Raw genomic sequence first — 19,681 nt, forward strand, 5'->3', positions numbered from 1 at the left:
TGCCTTTGGCTCAAGTCATGATCCCAGGTTCCTGAGATCGAGTCCCACATCTGGCTCCCTGCTCAGCGGGAGCTGAGCCTGCTTCTCCCTCTCCCTTTGCCTGCCATTCTGCCTACTTGTGCTCTCTCTCTCTCTGGCAAATAAATTCAAAAAATTAAAAAAAAAAGTTATTCCTGGGGCACCTGGGTGGCTCTGTCATTAAGCGTCTGCCTTTGGCTCAGGTCATTTTCCCAGGGTCCTGGGATCGAGCCCCGCATTGGGCTCCCTGCTCCGCGGGGAGTCTGCTTCTCCCTCTCCCACTCCCCCTGCTTGTGTTCCCTCTCTCGCTGTGTCTCTCTGTCAAATAAGATAAAAAATAAAAAAAATATGCCTTACAAATAATCTCTTTAAGATATAAAACGATAAACACTATCACAAAATAGTTGAATAGCTTCTTCCAAATCTTCAATGTTGCAAAGATCCAAAAGGCACATGGAGCTCATAAGTTAAGCATTGTTAAGTTTGAAATAGCTTTGGTGGGTTTCTCTGTGTCCATATGAAAAGGAAGCCAATGATAAGTTCCTTAGGGGGATTCATCTACTGAACACTTTTGAAAAATTTCAATTAATTTCTTCACTATTTTATCTGTGATACCAGGAGAGGTGGCTTCAGCCACAGCAATACTTTTCTCAAGTTCTTCAACTGCCTGCTTCCTGCTAGCATTATCCTCATCCTGCTATTTAAGTTCAGCAAACACAGGTATGATTATCATAGACAAACAGCTCAGGGTTTGCACAAGATCTTTCTCTACCTCATTCTATAGTTTCTCCCCATCAGGCTTCTTTTGCAGGGTGGTAAATCTCCAGTCAGGATGAGTATTATTTTCTCTGCTGGTAGACTCTGAATCGGAGCCCTCAGAAACAGATTCATCATTACTGTGCCCTTGTGCCTTCCATCTCTTAAATCGATCTATCAGTTTGGTCAGATAAGAAGAAATCTTCTTTGAATTTTTTACAATGATTTTGTGTTTCAGAAGTTCATTTGCTGTAGAATGAAATGAGGGATCTTTGTTCAGGCAAGCATCATTAAACTCCTTAGAGGACTTAGTAAAGTCGCCAACAAGAATTTGATGATTGTGGTGGGTTTTGTTGTTATTGTTGTTTAAATAAGAATCAGAACTCCCCATTGTATGTATATCAGAGTTAGATGACTCCCCTTTGGCTAGCTCAGTAGTAGTAATTCCCAATAACCATATGTCAGCTTTTGAGTCATAAGTTGGCTGTTGAATAACTTCAGGAGCCATCCAAAATGGTGTTCCCACAAAGGTATTTCTTTTAATTTATGAATCTGTCAGCTGACCAGCAACTCCAAAGTCATCAAGTTTAACATGTCCTTGTTCTGGCAGCAAGACATCGGGGGCCTTTATGTCTCCTGGAATTTTATTTTCTGAATGTAGATAGTCCAGACCTTTCAAAATTTCCTTTAGCTTAGTAGCTATCTGGCACTCCTCAAATGAACCAGCTTGAAGAAGATGCAGTGCTGAACAACCACAAAGGTGCTTCATTTTTATCCATAATTTTGAATCCTTTTAAAAAATGATGCATACTATTTTGTTACATATGAGCTATCACACTGACTAAAAACAGTTATTTTTTGCTGAATGTTTTCAATTTCATCTTCAGCTTCCTCGAGCTCTATGATTGTAATAGCAACCGTTTGCTGGGTACCGTTATCAATTCCTTCAAAAACTCGTCTCCAAAGGAGCCTTTTTCAATGCGTTCAAATTCTGTGAACAGTTCTTCTGGGATCGGCTGTGTTATCCTGCATCCCGTGAACTTAGCCACAGGCGAGTAGGCAACTACTGCTCCTCACTCCTCCTGGTGTGGTGGCGCTTCTCGCTCATACTGCTCCTCCTCCCGGGATGGTTCCAAGGACTCTGCCAGGCTTCCAGATTCAGGCTTTTCTGGCACAACCCTCCTCCTCTCAACCCTGGGGCACCGTGTGGCTGTAGAGACTGGCTGGAATGATGCCACTCCTCCACACCTTGCCGCTTTAGGAAGAGGAGGTGGAGGCGCCCCAACAACCTGCCCTCCCTCTAGGAGCTGAAGGCCGTTGGAGGCGGTTCGTCCTTTGGTCCTGCCCTTGCTCTGGCGGGCAGGGAGGTGTCAGGAGCACTGAGGCTCCTCTTGGTGCAGGGGCTGTGGCTGGGGTTGGCGAGGCAGCAAACGGGTTGGCTTCCCTGGTGCGCGGGGAGGAAAAGCCGGAGCCTGAGGGATCTGGTACGAGACACAGCCTGGAGAGGGAATCTAATGTTATGATACATATACATTGTGAAATAATTGACACAATCATGCTCATTAATATATCCATCACTTAACAACATTGTTACTAGTCTTCCATTTTCTTCAATTTTTTTTTCTCTTTCTTGCTTTTTGGTGAGAACACTCAAAATCTACCCTGAGAAAATTTCAAATATACATGCATTGATCTACATTACATCTCCAGAACTTACTAACCTTGAGTAACTGATACGTTGTATCCTTTGACTAACATCTCCCTAATTTCCCCAGCTTCCAGCCCCTGACAACCAGCATTCTACTCTCTCCTATGAGTTGCACTACTTTAGATTGTACACGTAAGTGAGACATGCACTATTGGTCTTTTTGGGTCTGGCTTATTTCACATAGCGCAGTGTCCTCCACGTTCTTCTATGTTGTTACAAATTGTTGAGTAATTTTGACAGTGTGAAATGTAATCTAATTGAGGTTTTAATTTGCACTTCCCTGATGATCAGTGATGTTGAACATCTTTTCACATGCCTGTTGGCAATCTGCATGTTGTCTTCTTTGAAAAAAATATCTACTCAGGTCTTCTGCCCATTTTTAAATCTTATTTGTTTTGGTGCTGAGTTGTATGAGTTGTTTTTTTATTTGTTTATTTAATATATTTTGAATATGAACTCCTTCTTGGATGTATCATTTACAAGTATATTCTCCCATTCAGTAGGTTGCCTTTTATTTTTTTTTAATTATTTTGTTATTTTTGCTTTTGTTTTTCTTCCCTCGATAGATCAAAAAGAAATTGCTCCCCAATGGGAAGGGTATGTGCTATGGTGAGCTCTGTGAATTGTGTAAGACTGTTGAATCACAGACCTGTACCTCTGAAACAAATAATACATTATATGTTTAAAGAAAAAGAAGAAGAAGAAGAAGATAGCAGGAGGGGAAGAATGAAGGGGGGGAATCAGAGGGGGAGATGAACCATGAGAGACTAAGGACTCTGAGAAACAAACTGAGGGTCCTAGTGGGGAGGGGTTTGGGGGGATGGGTTAGCCTGGTGATGGGTATTAAAGAGGGCACATTCTGCATGGAGCCCTGGGTGTTATATGCAAACAATGAATCATGGAACACTACATCAAAAACTAATGATGTAATTAATGTATGGTGATTAACATAATAAATAAATAAATAAATAAATAAATAAATAAATAAGAAAATAAGAAAATAAGAAATTGCTAAGATCAATGCTCAAAATTTTACTGCCTCTTCTTTTAGGAATTTAATGGGTTCAGGTCTCACATGTATGTCTTTAGTCCCTTTTGAGTTTATTTTTGTGTGTGGTGTAAGACAATGGTCCAGTTTCATCCTTCTACATGTGACTGTCCAGTTTTCCCAGCACCATTTATTGAAGGAACTGACTTTTCCCTATTATATATTCTTACCTTCTTTGTCATATATTAGTTGACCATATACATGTGGGTTTAATTCTGTGTGCTCTGATGTACTCCATTGACCTGTGTATCTATTTTAGGTGCAGTAACATACCACTTTGATTGCAGTAAGTTTATAATATAGCCTGAGCTCTGGGATTGTGATACCGCAGCTTTGTTCTTTCTCAAGATTGCCTTTGTCTATTTGAGGTTTTCTATGGTTCCATACACATTTTGAGATTATTTCTCCTAGTTCTGTGAAAAATATCATTGGCATTTTGATAAAGATTGCATTTAATCTCTAGATTGCTTTGGGTATTGTGGCCATTTTAACAGTATTTATTTTCCAATCCATGAACATAGTATCTCTATTTGTGTTATCTTCAATTCTTTTTAATCAATGTTTTACAGTTTTCAGAGTACAAGTCTTTTACCTCCTTAATTAAATATATTTCTCCTTACTCTATTCTTTTAATGCAGTTGCAAATGCTGTTGTTTTTTTAATTTCTCTTTCTGATAGTATAGGTATGCAACTGACTTCTGTATACCAATTTTGTATTCTGAGATGTTACTGAATTTATTTATTAAGTTCTAATAGTTTTGCTTTTGTTTTTTGGTGGAATCTATTGTGTTTTCCAAATATGGTACTATGTCATTTGCATATAGTGACCATTTTGTTTCTTCCTTACCAGTTTGGAAAAGCTTTATTTCTTTTTCTTGTCTGATTGCTGTAGCTTGTACTCCAGTACTATGTGAAATATAAATGGCAAGAATGGGCATCTGTTTTTTTCCTGATCTTAGAAGACAGGCTTTCAGTTTTTCACTACTGAATATGATATTATCTGTGGATTTTTCATACATGGCCTTATATTGAAGGACGTTTTCTCTATACCCACTTTGTTGAGAATATTTTTTTTTGTATATTTTTTTGGGTCTGGCTTATTGAAGGACGTTTGCTTATATTGAAGGACGTTTGCTCTATACCCCCTTTGTTGAGAATTTTTTTATTATATATCCTAAATGAATGTTAAATTTTGTCAAATGCTTTTTCTTCATCTGTTGGGATAATTGTATGGTTTTCTTAGCCTTATATATATATATATATAAAATCATGGCAATTGACTAGTGGATGTTAAGCCATCTGTCCATACCTGGATGGATTCCACTTGGCCATGGTGTATGATCCTTTTAATGCATTATTGATTTTGCTTTGCTTTTTGTTAAGAATTTCTGCATGTGTGTTCATCAAGGATGTGGATTCATAATTTTTTTTTTCCTTTTGGTATGTCTTTGGTTTTGGTGTCAGGGTAATATAGGCTACCTAAAATAAGTTTAGAAATGTTTCTACCTCTATGCTTTTTGCGGGAAAAATTTGAGAATAAGTGTTAATTCTCCTTTAAATATTTGATATGGTTCACCTGTGAATCCATCTGGTCCTGAATTTTTGTTTGTTGGGAGTTTTTTTTTGTTTTGTTTTAAGATTTTATTTATTTATTTATTTGAGAGAGAGAGAGAAAAAGAGCACACACGTGCGAGAGAGCATGAGCAGAGGAGAGGGAGAAGCATGATGTGGCACTCCATGCCAGGACCCTGGGATCAGGACCTGAGCCAAAGGGAGATGCTTGCTTAACCAGCTGAGCCACCCAGGCTCCCTGGGAGTTTTTCCTTTTTAATAAGTGATACCATCGCATTCCTAGTTTTGGTCTTTCCGGATTTTATACTTCTTCATAATTCAATCTTGAAAGACTGTGTGTTTCTAGGAATTTATTTAAATCTAGCTTGTCTAATTTGTTGGTATATAAATTGTTATTGTTTTATGTTCCTTTTGTATTTCTGTAGTTAGTGTTGGTTATAATTTGTCTTCTTTCATTTCTGAGTTTACTTATTTAGGCTCCCTCATTCTTTTTAGTTGGTCTGATTAAAGATATGTCAGTTTTGTTTATCTTTACAAAGAACCAGCTCTTAGTTTCATTGATCTTTGCTGCTGTTTTTTAGTGTCCCTTTCCTTTCTCTTCACTCTGACCTTTATTTTTTTTCTTTCTTCTTCTAATTTTAGGCTATTTTAAAACCTTCTTTTTCTAGTTCCTTAAATATAAACTTGTACTGTTTGAGTATTTGAGATTTATTTTGTTTCTTGAGGTAGACCTGTGTTGGTCACTATGACCTTCCCTCTTAGGAGTGCCTTTGCCTGTATTCTAAAGCTTTCGGAGCATTGGGTTTCCATTTTCATTTTCTCATTGTATTTTGAAAATTTCCTCTTTTATTTGTAGACCCATTGGTTTTTTGCTAGCATGTTGCTTAGTCTCTACATATTTGTGTTTTTTTCCCAGTTTTCCTCTTTACTTGCTTTCCTAGTTTCATACCGTGGTGGTCAGACAAGATGCTTGCTGTGATTTCAATCTTCTTGAATTTGTTGACTTGTTTTGTGTCCTAATATGTAATCTATCCTGGAGAATGTTTCATGTGCACTTGAAACAAAACAAAATTGTGTTCTGTTGTTTTGGGATGGAATTTTCTGTATTTATTAATTCCATCTGGACTAATGTGTCATTTAAGGTCAATTTTTCAATATTATTATTCTTCTATCTGGTAGATCTATTTACTGAGGTAAGTGTTGTATCAAACTCCCTTACTGTTATTCCATTGGTTGTCTATTTCTACCTCAGGTCAGTTAATGTTGGTTTATGTATTAGGTGCTCCCATACTGGTTGCATAGATGTTTACAAATGTTTTATCCTTTTGTTGGATTGACACCTTTATCATTATGTAATGTCCCTCTTTCTCTTTTGTTACAGCCTTTGTTTTAAAAAAATAAAGTCTATTTTATTGGATATAATAAGTTTTGCTTTCCCTTCTCTCTTTTCATTTCCGTTTGTATGGAACAAGGTTTTTCATCCTTTCATTTTGTGTATGTGCCTTTATTTTTAAGTGAGTCTCATGTAGGCAGCATATAGAAAGTTCTGTTTCTGTGTTTGTTTAAAGTCCCTCAGGTTCCCAATGTCTCTCTTTTTCTCTCTCTCTCTTTAAAATTATGTTGAATTAGCCAACATATAGTACATCAGTTTTTGATGTAGTGTCTGACAATTCTTTAGTTGCATATAACACCCAATGCTCATCACCACATGTACCCTCCTTAATACCCATAACCCAGTTACCCCATCCCGCCACCCCCCTCCCTTCTGTAAACCTCAGTTTGGTTCCCAGAGTCCAGAGTCTCTCATGGTTTGTCTCCCTCTCTGATGTCTTCCCATTCAGGGGCACATACACCCCAATGTTCATAGCAGCAATGTCCACAATAACTAAACTATGGAAAGAACCGAGATGCCCTTCAACAGATGAAGAGATAAAGAAGATGTGGTCCATATATACAATGGAATATTACTCAGCCATCAGAAAGGATGGGTATTAAGGAGGGCACGTGTTGTGATGTGCACTTGGTGTTATACATAACTAATGAATCATTGAAACTATATCAAAAACTAATTATGTAGTATGCAGTGGTTAACTGAACATAATAAAAAATATTTCTAAGAAATATGGGTGCAAAAATTCTCAGGAAAATTATTAACAAAGGAGCACATGGGTGACCCAGTAGGTTAAGTGTCTGCATTCGACTCAGGTCATGATCCTGGAGTCCTGAGATTGAGCCCCATATCTGGCTCCCTGCTCACTGGAGAGCCTGCTCCTCCTTCTGACACTCACCCGCTCATGATCTCACTCTCTCTCAAATAAATAAATAAAATCTTTAAAAATTTTTTTTAGAAAACTGAATTCAACAATATATTGAAAGGCTTGTACATCATGATCAAATGGGTATTTCATTCCAGAAGTAAAAAGATAGCTCAACACCCAGAAATCAATCAACATGATGCACCACATTAACAAAGTGAAGGATAAAAATCATATAATCATCTCAATAGTTGCAGAAAAAGCATTTGATAAAATTCAACATTCACTTATGATAAAAATTCTCAACAAAGTATAGTAATAAAGGGCACATATAGCAAGCCCATGGCTAACACTATACTTGACAAGGATTAAGACAAGGATCCCATTCTCACTTCTTTTATTCAGTATAGTATTAAAAATTCTAGCCAGAGGGGCACCTGGGTGGTTCAGTTGGTTAAATGTCTGCCTTTGGCTCAGGTCATAATTCCAGGGTCCTAGGATAGAGTCCCACATGGGGCTCCCTGCTCGGGGGGGGGGTGTCTGTTTCTCTCTCTCCCCCTGCCTCCACACTGCTTGTGCTCTCTCTTTCTCCTTTGCTCTCTCTCTCTCAAATAAATAAATAAATAAATAATAAATAAAATCTTTAAAAAAAATCCTAGCCAGAGTATGCAGACTAGAAAAAGAACTTAAAACACCCAAATTGAAAAATAAAAGTAAAACTGCCACTATTTACAGATGACGTGATACTTTATGTAGAAAACTCTAAAGACTCCACCAAAAAACTGTTAGAACTAATCAAAGAATTCAGTAAAGTTTCAGGATACAAAATCAGTATGAAAATATCTGTTACATTTTTATACACTAATAATGACCTATCAGAATGAAAATTAAGGGGCACCTGGTGGCTCAGTGATGATCCCAGGGTCCTGGGATTGAGCCTCACATCAGGCTCCATGCTCAGCAAGGAGCTTGTTTTCCCTCACCCTCTGCCCATTCCCCCCACCCCCTGCTTGTGTGTGCTCTATCAAATAAAAAAATGAAATATTTTTTAAAAAAAGAAAGAAAAAGTAAGAAAACAATGCCATTTATAGTTGCATCAAATAAAATACCTAGGAATAAATTTAACCAAGGAAGTACAAGACCAGTACAATACAATACAATAAAACGTGTAAGGTTCTGATGAAAGAGATTGAAGAAAATTAAATGGAAAAATATCCTGTGCTCATGGAAGAAAGAATTAGTAATTTACATATTCAAACCCTCTCCAACAAAACCAAATGACACTTTCTCATAGAAATAGAACAAGGAATACTAAAATTTGTGTTGAACCACAAAATTTCTATCATGTAGCAATCATGCAGAAAAGAATAAAGTCAGAGGCATCAAACTCCCTGATTTCAAATTGTATCACAAAGCTACAGGAATTAAGATAGTACACTATTGCATAAACAGACACATAGGTCAATGGAACATAAAAAGAGCCCACACATTCTTGGTCCATTAATTTATGACAAAGGAGCCAAGAATGCACAATGACTAAAAGACAGTCTGTTCAGTAAGCAGTGTAGTAAAATCTGAACAGCCAAAACAATGAAATTGGACCACTTTCATACAACATACACAAAAATAAACTCGAAATGGATTAAAGACTTGAATGTAATGCATGAAACCATAGTAGTAGAAATCATGGTTGATAAAGTTCCTTGATATTGATCTGGTGATGATTTTTGGATCTGAAACCAAAGGCCAAAGGAAACTAAGCAAAAACAAATGGAATACACGAAAAAGCTTTGTACAGCAAAGGAAACCATTGACAAGGCAACATACATAATGGGGTGCAAATATATGAAAATCATGTATCTATTAAGTAGGTAGTATCCAAAATATACACAGAACTCATACAACTTAATAGCAAATGACTTGATTTAACAATGGGCATAGGATGTGAATAGACATTTGTCCATAGAAGGCATCCAAATGGCTAGAAGGTACATGAAAATGTGTCCAACATCACTAATCATCAGGGAAATGCAAATCAAAGCCACAATACAATATCACCTCAACTGTTAGAATGTCTATTTAAAAAAGACAAGAAAGAACATGTTGACAACAATGTGCAGAAAAGTGGACACTTGTGCACTCTCAGTGGGAATGTAAATTGGTGTACCACTCTTGAAGAAAGTTTTTTTTCCTCAAAAAATTAAAACTAGAGCTACCATATAATAAAAAATCCCATTTCTTAGTATTTATCTAAAAAAAAAAAAACCAAACAGATGTCATACGCTGAAAAAGTCATATGCATCCCTTTATTCTGTGTGGCACTATGTATAGTAGCCAAGATATGGAGGAAAACTGTCTACCAATGAATAAATGAATAAAGAGTAGAATAGGTATGGAGAGTGGAATATTACGTAACTATAAAAAAGAAGTAAATTTTGCCATTTATGCCACATGGATGGAACTCATGGCATTATGCTAAATGAAATAAATCAGAGAAGGAGAAATACTGTGTGATCTCATTTATATATGGAATTGAAAGCAAAAACAAAAACAAAAAGAACAATAAAGTACGCAATACTGACTTCATAGCTACTGAGAACAGATTGATGGTTGCCAAAATCAGAGTGTGGTAATGGGTGAAATGGGTGAAGGAGGGTTCAAAGGTACAAACTTCCAGTTATAAAATAGACATTATGAAAATGTATATCATGATAACTTAGTAATACTCTATTTTATTTTGAAAGTTGCTAAAAGAGTAAATTTTAAAAGAAGGATTTTTTTAAAAAAATCTTTTATCATAAGAAAGAAAATCTGTAACCATGTGTGTTAACTAGATTTGCCATTATTATTTTGCATAAATACGAATATTGTGTCATTATATTGTACATCTGAAGTTAAATTAACATTATATGTCAATTATACACTAAAAAAAGAATTGAGGCTGTCAGGTGGAAATACAAGTAATTATAAGAGCATATTATGAGCAACTATAGGTCAACAAATTGGGTGATTTGGAAGAAATGGACAAATTCCTAGAAACATAAAAATGACCAAAACTGAAACTGGAAGAAATAGAAAATTTGAACAGGCCCATAATCAGCAATGAAATTGAATCAAAAACCTCCCAACAAACAATGTACAGTTGATTTTGGTTTGCTAGTATCTAGTTGCATCCATGTTCATCAGGGATGTTGGCCTGTAATTCTCGTGTTTAGTGGCACCTTTGTAGAATGCTGGCTTTGTAGAATGAGTTTGGAAGGTTTCTCCATTTCTATTTTTGGAACAGTTTGAGAAGAATAGGTATGAACTTTTTTAGAGGAAAATTATCCCATATGTAGCTATGAATTTGTTCTTTTTTGCAGGAGGAGGTGAGTTCAGGGTCTTTCTAGAAGGTTTTGTTCTCCACATTTTATGTGATTGATATCCTATTTTACATCTTTTTATCTTGTGTATCCCATAACTAATTATTGTAACATAGTTACTTTTGTCTTTTAGCTTTCATAATAGCTTTATAAGTATTTAATCCAACACCTTTACTATATATATACATTCCACTAAGATTTATTTTTATGTGTTCTTGTTACTAAGTATCTTTGTCTTACTTTAAAGAAGTTTGTTTAACATTTCCATATAAGGATGGTTTAATGGTGTTGAACTCCTGTAGTTTTTGTTTGTCTGAAAAATTCTTTATCTATCCTTTACTTCTTTCTGAATAATAACTTTAGAATCCTGGCTAGAGTATTCTTAGTTGGAAGTTTTTTCCTCTCAGCACTTTGCATATACTCCCTTCTGTCCTACAAATTTTCTGCTGAAAAATCTGCAGGTAGTTCTGTGTGGTTTCCTTACATGTAACAACTTATCTTCTTGCTTCTAATATTCTCTTCCTTTCTTTAACTTTTGACATTTTAATTATAATGTGGGTCTCTGTTTCCCCTTGCTTGGAAATCTCTGGGCTTTCTCCATCTTGATGTTTGTTTCCTTTCTCAAGTTAGGGAATTATCCAGCCATTGCTTCTTCAGATAAGGTTTCTGCCCTTTTCCCTTTCTTTTCTTCTTCTTTGAGGAGATCTATGATGTGAAGAGCAGGATGTTTGATGTTGTCCCATAAATCCTTTAAACTATTTTCACCTTCTTTTTTTCCATCCTCCTCCCCACCCCCAACCTTTCAGCTGCTCGGATAGTTCGGATAGTTTGAGTTCCACAGCCCAGTCTTCAAGTTGGCAGATCTTTTCTTCTGCTTCCTCTAGTTTTTGTGGAACTCCTCCAGAGTATTTTTCAGTTCACTTATTGTGTTCCTCAGCCTTGTGATTTCTATTTGGGACTTTCTTTTTATTTTTTCATCCCCTTGTTTAAGTACTTACTGTGTTCATCCATCCTCCCTATTTAGGTGAGCACGTTTATGACCACTACTGTGAGCTAAATTACTTATCTCCAATTCATTAAGATTTTTTTCCTAAGGTTTTATCTTGTTCCGTAATTTGGAATATATTTCTCTATTCCTCATTTTCTCCATTCTCTGTGTTGGTTTCTATACAATAGGTGAAACACCATCCCTCCCAGTCTTGTGTCTTTTGTGGTTCCATATGAATTTTAGGATTGTATTCTTTATTTTTGTGAAAAATGCCACTGGATTTTTTATAGGAATTACATCAAATCTGTAGACTGCTATAGATAGTAGAGTCATTTTAACAATATTAATTCTTCCAGTTCATGAACACAGAATATCTTCTCATTTATTAGTGTCTTCTTTAATTTCCTTCTTCAGTCTGTTACAATTTTCAGTTTATAAGCCTTTCACCTCTCTGGGTAATGACTGTGTTTTATTCTTTTTGATGCTTTTGTAAATGGGTTTTTAAAAGAATATCTCTTTCATATGGCTCATTGGTAATGCATAAAAAGTAACTGACTCAACTTCCTCCTTTTTCTTTTTTGGTAAAATACACATAACATAAAATTTACCATCTTAAACATTTTAATGTGCAGTTCAGAGGCATTAAGTAAATTCATATTCCTGTGCAACTAGAAATAAAGCCAGAAAATAAAGTAGAAACTATAAATCAAAAACAGAAGGAAACATAGTCCACAAAATTTTGGAAATTAAACATTTAAATAACCAATGAATTAAAGAAGAAATCATAAGGTAAATGGGCAAATACTTAGAGAGGAATGAAAACAAAATCATTGTATGTCAAAACTTATGGGGCCTAGTGAAAGAAATAAATTTCCAAGAAGGAAATTTATAGTTGTAAAAGTACATAATAAACAAGCTAGAAAGAATAAAATCAACAACTAAACATTACAACTTGAGAACCTAGAAAAAGAGTACCAAACTAACCCATAAACAAGCAGAAAGAAGGTAATGTTAAAGATCATAGCCACAACAAATGAAATGGAGAAAAGAAAAAAACACAGAGGCAAGTAAATCTAAAAGTCAAGGTTTTTTGAACAGTCCAGCTAAATTCATGCACACTTAGTTAGAGGGATTAACAGCAAAGAGAAATACTCTTAAGAGTTTGCTAATTTCCCTTGTGATTACCTCTTTGATTCATTAGTTGTTTAGAAACATGTCCTTCTATTTCAAAATTTTGTGCATTTTCCTGTATTTTTGACTTATACTTTCTAGTCTAGTTTGATTTCTAGTTGCAGTAAAATCAGAAGTGAAAGTGGGGACATTAGTACTGATTCTGTAAAAGTAAAAAGGTTATGAGAGTTCTACAAGCAATTGCATACCATGGACTTCAAAACCTAGATGAAATAGAAAAATGCCTGGAAAAAAAGCCCACTAAAAATACACAAAAATTAGAAATCTGAATAGACTTATAATTAGTCAGGAGATTGAGCCATTAATCAAAAATCTCCTGACATATCCGAGCACTACCTGATGGCTTCATTGCTACATTTTAAAAATATTTAAAGAAGACTAACACAATCTCTCAAGGATTTTAAAAATATTGAAGAGAAGGAAATACTTCTTAACTCATTCTGTGAGGCCCAGATTACTCTGGATCCAAAACCAGACTAATATTACAAAAAGGCTACAGACCTGTATCTTTATGCCAATGATGCAAAAATCCTCAGCAAAATACTAGCAACCTGAATTCAGCAGCAAACTAAAAAGATTATATACCATGACCAAGTGAGATTTATTCCTAGAGACAAAGATGATTCAACATACAGAAACTGACCAATGTATTACATCACATTAACAGTACGGATGAACAAAACTACATCGTCATCTCAACTAATGCAGAAAAAGCACTTGACAAAATTAAAAACTCTCTTATAATTAAAAAAAATACTAAAAGAAATAGAAATAGAGGGACATTATGCCAAAAGAATAAAAGCTGTATGTGGAAAACAAGCAACATCATAATAGTGAAAGATTGAAGGTTTTTGTTTTGTTTTGTTTTTAGATGAGGAGTGAGAAAAAGATGCCTGCTCTCACCTGTCTATTCAACAGAGTAGTGGAAGTTCTAGCAGTGCAATGAGATGAGAAAAAATCATGTGGATCAGAAAGGTAGAAGTAAAAATTCTTTGTAGGTGTCCAGCTTTTCTCTTTTCTTATTAATTTTCTGCCTGAATATTTGTTCTGTCCATTATTAAATGTGGGGTGGAGAGGCACCTGGGTGGCTCAGTCAGTTAAGTGACTGGTGATTTCAGCTCATGTCATGATCTCAGGGTTGTGAGATGGAGCCTGGTGTTGGTGTGTTCAGTGGGGGAGTCTGCTTGAAGTTCTTTTCCTCTCCCTTCCTCTGTTCCTCCCCACCCCAACCACAATTGCTGTCCGTCTGTCTCTTTAATTAATTAATTAATTAATAATACCTTTTAAAAATAAAGAAATAGGTAAGGTGTATCTTCTAATCTTAATGTAACGTGGTCTATTTCTCCTTTCATTCTGTCAATATTTGTTTTACTTTTGTAGGTGCTCTGATGGTGGGTGTATGCATCTTCCTGATGAATTGACATGTTTATCATTACATAATGACCTAGTCTCTTGTGACCATTTTTTACTTAAAATCTGTTTTGTCCTATACAAGCATAGCCACCTCCTGCTCCTGTGGTTACTGTATTCATGGGATACTGTCTCCCAACATTTCACTTTCAACCTATGCATGTCCTTAAATCTAAGGTGAGTCTGTTATAGACAGCAGATAGTTCATTATTTTTCTTTCCTTAAGATCCACTTAGAATCCACTTAAATCTTCTGAATGAGAAGTTTAAGTCAATTACATCTACAGTAATTATTTATAGGTGAGGGCATGCTATTATTCAGTTTTTGTTGCTTTCTAATTGCATTGACTCTCTCCTCCATTCGCTATCTTTCTTTTTCGTTTACAGAATTTTTATAATGATGTTTTGATTCTTTTCTCTTATATTTTGTGTACCTAATAAGGTTTTTTCTTTCTGGTTACCATGAGACTTGCACTGAACTCTCGTAGTTATAACAGTCTACATTAAGCTGCTAACAACTGCACTTCAATCACATACAAAAGTTATACAGTTTCACCTGCACTTTATATTACGGATAGCTGGTTTTATTTATTTTTATTATGTATACAGTAATGAGTTTTCCTTAGTACTTTAATCTTGTTTTAAAAAAATGTAGGCTCCATAGCCAGCACGAAGCCCAATGTGGGAATTGAATTCACAACGCTGAAATCAAGAACCAAGTTGATATCGAGACCCGGGGCGGTGGGGCGGGGGGGGGGGTGGGGTGCGCTTAACTGACTGAGCCACCCAGGTACTCAAATATTTTATCTTTTAATGATTGTACTAGGATTTAAAATTATGTACCAACAATACAATAAAGCAACATTCTTTTTTCTATCAACCTTTCGCCATGAAATTTATGCTTTCCTACATTTTTTTATGTAGCTGGTTAGCATCTTTTTGTAGAAATTCCAGTAATGCTTCTTATTTAACAGTGCTCATAGTGACAAACTCCCTCAGTTTTGTGTTTTGCTTAGCAAAATGTTATTTCTTCACATGTGAATGATAGTTTTGTTGCGTTCAGTATTATTCCCCATTGGTAATTTTTTTCAGTGTTTTAAAATTTATGATTACAGTCTCTCCTGGCCTGCAAGATTCCTATCAGAGTGTAGTTGAGAGGGTCATGGGGATTTCCTCATATGTGATGATTTACTTTTTCCTTGATGCTTTCAAGTTGTCTGTTTTCTTTAACTTTTGACAAACTAATTATACTACATCTTGGTCTAGACCTCTAAATTCAACCTATCTGGAGCCTTTAGGGCTTCATGAATCTCATGATAATTTCTGTCAATGGCTCAGGAAGATTTCAGCCATTATTTATTTTATTATTATATTTTTAATGTTCAGTTAGCCAGCATACAGTTCATCATTAGTTTTTGATGTAGTGTTCAATGATTCATTAGTTGCATATAACGCCCAGTGCTCATCACAAATTGAGCCCTCCTTAATACCCATTGGCTACTCCATCGCCCTCATGTCCCCCTCTGTAACCCTCAGTTTGGTTCCTGGAGTCCAGAGTTTCTCATAGTTTGTCTCCCTCTCTGATTACTTCCCATTCAGTTATCCCTCCGTTCCCCTGTGGTCCTCCATGCTATTCCTTATGTTCCACATATGAGTGAAACCATATAATTGTCTTTCTCTAATTGACTTACTTCACTTAGCATAATCCCCTACAGTTCCATCCATGGCGATGTAAATGGTACGTATTCATCCTTTCTGATGGCTGAGTAATATTCCATTGTATATCTGAACCACATCTTCTTTATTCATTCATCTGTTGAAAGACATCTCAGCTCCTCTCACAGTTTGGCTATTGTGGACATTGCTGCTATGAACATTGGGTGCATGTGGCCCTTCTTTTCACCACATCTGTATCTTTGGGGTAAGTACCTAGCAGTGCAATTCCTAGGTCATAGAGTACCTCAATTTTTAATGTCTTGAGGAATCTCCATACTGTTTTCCAGAGTGGCTGTACCAGCTTGCATTCCCACCAACATTGTAAGATGCTTCCCTTTTGTCCACATCCTCTCCAACATCTTGTTCCCTTATCAATTTTAGCCATTCTGATTCGTGTGATGTGGTATCTCGTTGTGGTTTTGATTTGTATTTCCCTGATGTCAAGTGATATGGAACATTTTTCATGTGTCTGCTAGCCATTTGTATGTCTTCTTTGGAGAAGTGTCTGTTCATGTCTTCTGCCCATTTCTTGACTGGATTATTTGTTTTTTGGTTGTTGAGTTTGAGAAGTTCTTTATAGACCTTGGATACCAGCCCTTTATCTGCAATGTCATTTGCAAATATCTTCTCCCATTCTGTAGGTTGCCTCTTTGTTTTATTGACTGTTCCCTTTGCTATGCAGAAGCTTTTGATCTTGATGAAGTCCCAATAGTTCATTTTGGCTTTTGCTTCCCTTGTCTTTAGACACATGTCTACCAAGAAGTTGCTGTAGCCAGTGTCAAAGAGGTTACTGCCTATGTTCTCCTCTAGGATTTTGTTGGATTCCTGTCTCACAATGAGGTCTTTCATCCATTCTGAGTTTATCTTTAGGTATGGAATAAGAGACTGGTCCAGTTTCATTCTGCTGCGTGTGGCTGCCCAATTTTCCCAGCACCATTTATTGAAGAGACTGATTTTCTCCATTGGATGGTTTTTCTTGATTTGTCAAAGATTAGTTGACCATAGAGCTGAGGGCCCATTTCTAACTCTCTCTTCTGTTCCATTGATCTATGTGTCTGTTTTTGTGCCAATACCATGCTGTCAGATGATCACAGCTCTGTAATATAGCTTGAAGTCAGGCATTGTGATGCCCCCAGCTTTGATTTTCTTTTTCAACATTTTTCTGGCATTCGGGGTCTTTTCTGGTTCCATACAAAGTTTAAGATTGTTTTTTCCAGGTCTGTGAAAAAGTTCAATATTATTTTAATAGGGATTGAATTGGATGTGTAGATTGCTCTGGGCAGCATAGATATTTTAAGAATGTTTATTCTTCCAGTCCATGAGCATGGAATATTTTTCCAACTCTTTGTGTTGTCCTCAATTTCTTTCATAAGTGTTCAGTAATTTCTAGAGTATAGATCCTTTACCTCTTTGGTTAGGTTGATTTCCAAGTATCTTATGGCTTCTGGTGCTATTGTAAATGGAACCATTCCTTAATTTCTCTTTCTTCTGTCACACTGTTAGTCTAAAACAATGCAACTGATTTCTGTGCATTGATTTTGTATCCTCCCACGTTGCTGAATTGCTTTATGAGTTCTAGCAATTTTGGGGTGGAGTCTATTGGTTTTTCCAAATAAACTACTATGTCATCTGCAAAGAATCAGAGTTTGACTTCTTCTTTGCCAATTTGAATGCCCTTTATTTATTTTTGTTGTCTGATTTCTGATGCTAGGACTTCTAGTACTATGTTGAACAATAGTGGCGACAGTGGGCATCCCTGTCGTGTTCCTGACCTTAAGAGAAAAGCTCCCAGTTTTTCCCTATTGAGAATGATATTTGCTGTGGGCTTTTTATAGATGACTTTTATGCTATTGAGATATGTACCCTCTATCCCTGTACTTTGAATAGCTTTAATCAAGAAAGGATGCTGTATTTTGTCAAATGCTTTTTCTGCACCAATTGAGAGGATCATATGGTTCTTGTCTTTTCTTTTATTAATGTGCTCTATCATGTTGATTGATTTGCAAATGTTGAACCACCCTTGCATCCCAGGAATAAATCCCACCTGGTCATAGTGAATAATCCTTTTAATGTACTGTTGGATCCTATTGGCTAGAATTTTGTTGAGTATTTTGGCATCCATGTTCATCAGGGATATTAGTCCGTATTTCTCCTTTTTGGTGGGGTCTTTGTCTGGTTTTGGGATCAGGGTAATGCTGGCCTCAAAGAACGTGTTTGAAACTTTCCTTCCATTTCTATTTTTTGAAACGGCTTTAGTAGAATAGGCATTATTTCTTCCTTAAATGTTTGGTAGAAGCCCCCTGAGAAGCATCTGGCCCTGGACTCTTGTTTTTTGGGAGGTTTTTGATGACTGCTTCAATTTCCTTACTGGTTATTGGTCTATTCAGATTGCCTATTTCTTCCTGTTTCAGTCTTGGTAGTTTATAAGTTTCCAGGAAGGCACCCATTTCTTCCAGGTTGCTTAATTTGTTGTCATATAGGTGCTAGTAATAATTTCTAATAATTTTTCTATTTCCTTGGTATTAGTTGTGGATCTCTTCTCTTTTATGCATGATTTTATTGATTTGAGTCCTTTCTCTTTTCTTTTGTGTAAGTCTGGCTGGAGGTTTATTGATCTTATTAATTCTATCAAAGAATCAGCTTCAAGTTTTGTTGATCTGCTCCACTATTTTTCTGGTTTCTATTTCACCAATTTCTGCTCTAATATTTATTATTTCTCTTTTCCTGCTTGGTCTAGGCCTTTTTTTTTGCTGCTCTCTCTCCAGATCTTTTAGGTGGAATGTAAGTTTGTGCATTTGGGATTTTTCTAATTTTTTGAGAGAGACTTGGATGGTTGTGTATTTCCCCCTTAGGACCGCCTTTGCAATATCTCAGAAGTTTTGGACCAATGTGTTTTAATTACCTGTTTTTAAATTTTAATTTCTTTGTTGACCAAATCATTTTTAGCACGACGCTCTTTAACTTCCAAGTGTTTGAGTTCCTTCCAAATTTTTCTTGTGATTGAATTCCAGTTTCAAACCACTGTGGTCTGAAAATATTCAGGGGATAATCTCATTCTTTTGGTATCAGTTGAGACCTGATTTGTCACCCAGTATCTGGCAAAAGTTCCATGTGCACTCAAGAAGGATGAGTATTCTGGGTATTTTTTTAGGGTGGAATGTTCCGTATACATCTACAAAGTCCATCTGGTCCAATGTGTCATTCAAAGCCCTTGTTTCCTTATTGATCTTCTGCTTAGATGAACTGTCCATTGCTGTGAGTGGTGTGTTTAGCTCTCCTACTATTAATGTTTTACTACCCATGTATTTCTTTATTTTAGTTAACAGTTGGTGTATGTAGTTGGCTGCTCCCATGTTGGGGGCACAGATATTTACAGTTATTAGATCTTCTTATTGGATAGACCCTTTAAGTAAGATGTAGTATCCTTCTACATCTCTTACTATAGACTTTGTTTTAAAATTTAATTTGCCTGATGTGAGGATTGCTCCCCTAGCTTTCATTTGAGGTCTATTGGCATGGTAAATGTTCCTCCATCCCTTCACTTTCAATCTGGAGGTTTCTTTAGATTCAAAATGAGTCTCTTGTAGATAGCATATGGATGGGTCTTTTTATCCAATCTGAAACCCTGTGCCCTTTCATGGGAGCATTTAGGCCATTC

The 19,681-nt window shown here is 36.1% G+C and overlaps 1 pseudogene; it reads right to left on the minus strand.

Annotated features, from left to right (window-relative positions):
• Positions 1–562: 562 nt before the first annotated feature.
• On the minus strand, positions 563–1,778 carry LOC148162043 (serine/threonine-protein kinase 26 pseudogene; annotated as a pseudogene).
• Positions 1,779–19,681: the final 17,903 nt, after the last annotated feature.

Source organism: Eumetopias jubatus, unplaced genomic scaffold (genome assembly GCF_037043125.1).
Source record: "Eumetopias jubatus isolate StellerSeaLion01/CBP00866 unplaced genomic scaffold, mEumJub1_p1.0 scaffold_23, whole genome shotgun sequence".
Classification (NCBI taxonomy): domain Eukaryota; kingdom Metazoa; phylum Chordata; class Mammalia; order Carnivora; family Otariidae; genus Eumetopias; species Eumetopias jubatus.